This window comes from Colobus angolensis, unplaced genomic scaffold, assembly GCF_000951035.1.
Source record: "Colobus angolensis palliatus isolate OR3802 unplaced genomic scaffold, Cang.pa_1.0 Scaffold213, whole genome shotgun sequence".
In the NCBI taxonomy this organism is placed as follows: Eukaryota; Metazoa; Chordata; class Mammalia; order Primates; family Cercopithecidae; genus Colobus; species Colobus angolensis.
Genome location: NW_012115300.1, coordinates 3,351,542 through 3,357,008, shown reverse-complemented (window position 1 = coordinate 3,357,008; position 5,467 = coordinate 3,351,542). Strand labels below are relative to the sequence as shown.

At 38.4% G+C, this 5,467-nt stretch overlaps 2 pseudogenes; one reads left to right on the top strand and one right to left on the bottom strand.

Moving 5' to 3' along the window:
- LOC105512499 overlaps nt 1–222 on the bottom strand; it is a 34,340-nt pseudogene extending 34,118 nt beyond the window's left edge.
- LOC105512498 lies at nt 221–1,580 on the top strand (annotated as a pseudogene).
- Nucleotides 1,581–5,467: the final 3,887 nt, after the last annotated feature.

Genomic DNA, 5,467 nt, shown 5'->3' with positions numbered 1-5,467 from the left:
CCGTCTCGGCCTCCCTAAGTGCTGGGATTACAGGCTTGAGCCACCGCGCCCGGCCTCATTTTTTCTTTTAATGAAATGAAAATAAAGCTGATTTAGCGGAGCCGGCGTCTCCACCATGTTAGGTCTGAGGCGGCTGCCATGGCGCGACGGATACTGCGGATCCCGCGACAGCCCGCGTGGGGTCCGCCGCTCTGCTAGCGCCGGGAGCTGCGGTGACACCATGAGCCGGGGCACCGGTTCCCTCCACAGCAAGATCAGCCGCATCTCCAAGGCAGAGATCTGGTACTAGGGCATCCTCTGCACCACCGACACCTAGAACCCCACCGTAGCCCTCGCCAAAATTCCGTTTTCTGGTACAGAAGATACGTCGTCCAATACCACCTCGAGATGAAGTATTGGAATATATTGTGTTCTATGGGAGTGACATTAAAGACCTCACTGCTTGTGAGCCACCAAAACCACAGTGTTCTGTGCCTGAAGACCCAGCTATCCTTCAGTCCTCACTAGGCTCATCAACTTCTTCATTCCAGTCAGTGGGTTCTCACGGGTCTTTCGCTAGGATGCCCATATACAGTCAGTTCAGTCCAAACTCCTTAGTTGGGTAGGAGTTTTGTGCTGTTGGTGTTGCTGGAAGCTCTTTGACATCGTTTGGAACAGAAACATCAAATAGTGGTATCTTACCCCAAAGTAGTGTGGTTGGCTCTGCCTTAACACAGGATACAAGATCTCTAACAGCACAGTTGTCTCAAGTTCCCTCAAGCCCTCAGTTAGACACTTTGAGGAAAGCTCAACCATGGAACAAGCAGTGAAGACTGTCTTGGCCCATTTACCTGCTCCAGCACTTGTTGGGAGAAGGAGCCCTGTATCAACTAGGCCTTTGCCATCTACCAATCAAAAAACAATAGAGAATCAAGAGCACTGGTGAGCTGAAATACACAATGTTTCAAGACCAGAAAATGAGCAACTCAGAAATGATAGCAAGAGACAGATAGCTCCAGGTGCTCCTTCAGCTCCAAGGAGAGGGCGTAGGGTTCAGCAGGGTACCGGGTATTCTACGAGATGGACCAATGATATTTGAGAAAGTTTTGACTTTGAAAGTGCAAATGCACAATTCAACAAGGGAGAGATTGACAGAGATTTTCATAATAAAAGAAGATAAATGTGAGAACCAGGAGGAGCCTGCAAATGGTGAGGATAAAGGTGACCCAGGAGTTGATACCCCAAACAGTAAAGGAAATGCTGATGAAGAAGGTCCACTTGGACCTAATTGCTAGTAGGAAAAAACTAAATCCTTCTTTGATAATATTTCTTGTGAGGACAATAGGGAATAGAGATCAACGTGGGCTGAAGAAAAAAGATTAAATGCTAAAACATTTGGAATCCCACTTTATCCAAACCGTGGCCATGGGAGATGCAGAGGCAGAGGAATCCTTGGTTTCTGTGGTGGCAGAGGGCATGGTAGCGGCAGATGTGGCACTTTCGCCATCCCTGGAAGATTTCACAGCGGATTCAGTGCAGGTCATGGGGGCAGGGAGTTTTCGGATTTCGAATATAGGAAAGACAACAAAGTTGCTGGATAGTCTATAAACAAGTCTCTGAAAATAGGTGAATTTTTAGCTCTTCATGGTCCTGAAAATTGATTTTAGTCTTTGTGAAGAATGAAGTGAATTCGCTGTACATTTGTCATCAGCACTGGGTTTTTGTTTTGTGTTTGTTTTTCTGCTTAATTTCAAAGATAAAATGTAGTTACTTTTTGGGGTGGGGAGGAGAAAGGCTAATCTTAAAAAATGAACATAAAATATATTTGGAATAGCACAAAGTTAAGTAATTTCTTATGTACAGTTAAGCAGTACTTCAGCGGGACTTATAAGTATTTTTTCTCACTAAAACTGTATTTTTTAAATTACTAAATCATATTTGGCAATTGTAAGTTGCCTGCAAATAGGGCTGTGATACTGTGTTTTGGGCCACAGAAGGTTGTGTGTATGCATGTGTGTATCTTTCTCCTTTCTTTTGGGGAATCCTATAATATGAGGTAGCTTATTTCATCAACTATTTAGGATGCTGGATGGTAGAGAATTTTCAGTCAACTAGGTACACACCGTAAATACAGTTTCTTAGGCAAAGGTAACATTTTATATAGTTGTAAAATTCCATTATATTCCATTGCCAAAGAAACATTAAGAACTTCGTATAGCCACATAAAAAGCAACCAAATTTTTAAAGAATAATCATTTTAAAGTCAGAAAAAAAGCTGATTTTAATATTTATGCTCAGGGCAATATCTGTCTCGGTATTCAGAAAGTTGTGAAAATACAAAAGGATTTTTTGTGTCTTCCTTCCTATTTTTCTTGCATCAGATCACTTTGCCTCATCTTCTCATCTATAAATTGGGGAATAATATTATCTACTTCATAGGGTGGTTGTGAGATTTCCTTGAATTAACATATGTGAAGCCATGAGCACAATGCCTAGCATAAGATCATTAACAGTCATCAGCAAGGAAGAAACCTGAGAGCAATTGGATTGAACATGTCTGCAGTCACGCGCAGGTTTTTCTTGAATTCTTATCTTCATCTAAGTCCTTGGATCCTGCATATGTGAGCAATAGTAGCTAAAGTGAACTGTGATTATCTCCCTCTTTCAGCTAACTTCAATCACTGCTTCTGAGTGAACATTGCAGGTTGTGTTTGGTGAGGGATTCAAGGCCTTTATGCTTCATGGTGGAGCGAATCAAATTCTACATCGATTGCTTAATTAAGATTATGAAAAAATAGATAAATTTCACTTGAGAAAAGGACTAAATCTGATTTGTCCATCCGTGTACCTCAGCCCATGGCACACTGCCTGGTGTATTGCAGGCACTCAAACATTTTTTGTTGAATGAAGAAGTCCGTTAATGGAGTTAAACGACTAAGACATGACTTGTTTTTCTTACCTTTAGAAGATATCCTAGAGATGAACTCCCTTTTTTGAGAGCATTTAGCATATAGTTGATTATATTATGAAGATAAATGACCCCTTATTTTATAGTAATTGATTTCTTTGCAATAGAATCAGTGTAAGTAATTGGGAATAAATTCTCGTTAATATATGACATTGTTAGAAACATTCCATCTCGCTTGCATGAAAATCATCTAACGGGATTAAATGACATTTTGCAGGTGCTTACTGTGTGCCAGACACAGTTCTAAATGTTTCAAAAAATAAAATGTGCATTTCGTAAGTGTGATGTGGGATCCTGGGTTGAATCCTGAAATGGAAAAAGTATTAATGGAAAAACAGGCAAAATCTGTATAAAATCTGGAGTTTGGTTAATTGCAATGCATCACTGTTGGTTTCTTAGTTTTGTCAAATGTGCCAATGTAATGTAAGAGAGTAATGTTTGGGGAAACAGGTGAGAGGTATATGAAAACTTTCTGTATTATCTTTGCAACTTTTCTGTATACCTAAATTTATTACAAAATAAAAAGCTTATTTAAAAATATGTATTCATTTGTTTAATCCTTAAAACAAGCCTATGATACAAGTATCATTGTTGGCTCCTTTTACAAGTAAAAATTTAAAGTATACACAGGTTAAGTTATTTCTCGGCTCAGCAGCTGCTGTCAGTGCCAAGATACTGGCATTTTATTCTAGGTTGCAGTGGTCCCCAACATTTTTGTCACCAAGGACTGGTTTCATGGAAGATAATTTTTCCATGGATGGGGGAAAGGGGGACGCAGGGATGGTTTTAGAATGAAACTGTTCCACCTCAGATCGTCAGACATTAGTTAGATTCTGATAAGGAATGTGTAACTAGATCCCTCCCATGTGCGGTTCACAATAGGGTTTGTGCTCCTAAGAGAATCTAATGCCGCCACTGATCAGACAGGAGGCAGAGCTTAGGTGGTAATGCTCACTCAGCTGGCACTCACTTACTGCTGTGTGGCCCTGTTCCTAGCAGGCCACAGACAGGTGTTGATCTGTGGCCTGGGAGTTGGGGACCCCTGCTAGGTTGTACACTTTTTAAACAACATGTATTCCTTTATCTCCTGACTCAAGTAATCAAGAAGTCAGTCATGAAGCAGATGTAATCACAGCTCAGTAAATAATCCTATCTTCTGAGACTCTAGTCATATGGCCAATGATTGACCATTTTTGTTGCAACGCTATTCGCTATGAAACTTAGGCTAGATGCTGTTGATTCTTGATTTCAGAATATCACACAATCAACCACTACCATGACCACAAATTCTAAGTTGAGTGCATTTTAATTGATTCTCATGATCATATCTTAAATTCCTGAACCCAAGACTGAAATGTTGAATTCTCTAGTCATTTCGGGGTTATCGTGAAAGCCACTGTCCTGTCTGTCTGTACTGGTACCCACGCCACCCTCTGTGTGGGTCATATCTGTGCAAATGTCATGAATTGATGCTTTCCCTGTCAAGCTGTTTATAAAAAATACATAGTTTCTGAAGAAAAATTGAAGAAAGATGCAGAGAAGAAAAACACACTAAAGGAAAAACTCTCCAGAAAAAGGTAAATAAAAAAATTCCTCATAAACTTTAAAGACTAGAACCAGAACTTTAAGCTTAGAGGTAGCTAATATGTTCCAAATAATCTTATTGTACATAGCAGTCAAAAACCTCTTTATTCTTTAATGGGTATTTCTAGCTGCTTTCTTACACCCTTAAAAACTTTATGTCTTGCCTGCACAGCTGCAACTATGACCACAGGCCACTTCTTTTTCTCATTATATTGCCCACCTATTTGTAACAATATCCTTTATTGTTTCCTTAACCACAAACAGGCCTGTGGGTGAAAGAAACTATTGCTCTCTTATTTATTTCAATATGACAGATGAGAATGTGTGGGGGAGGAGCACGAACAGGAAGAGAAAGGTTTTTTTTCCTTCACTCTTTGACGCTACTATTTCAAAGCACATTTACACTTTTTTCTTGGTTTTGTTTGGTTTTAATTTGACCAATGAACATTTACAAGATTTGCAATGCATAGGGAAAAATGAAATTATTTATGTTTTTAAAAAATCTATGTGCAAGTTCAAATTTTAATTTATCTAGGAAGACTGTATTACTTCTCCATAGATTCAGATTATTGATTAAAATATTTAATGCATTTCTGCTGGACTCATTTTTCTTCTGAAAACACTTCTTGCTTTCACCTTATGGTGAAAATAAATGCTTATTGTAAGTTTTAGGAAATTTCATTTATCCCTAAGAAATATATTTCTTGTTATGCCCTTGATTTATTTTTTTTGAACAAATTGCTTAATCACTTTTAATATTTATTAATATTAAATATTTATTAATTTATTAATAATATTAATAACTTTTAATATTTATCCAAATAACTTGGATATTTATAGCTATATTTTCCTTTGATTACATGTGCCTAAGAAGATTTAATTTAAAAAACTGGAATAATATTATAAAGGAGCTCACTGGAAATCAACCAAAATTGA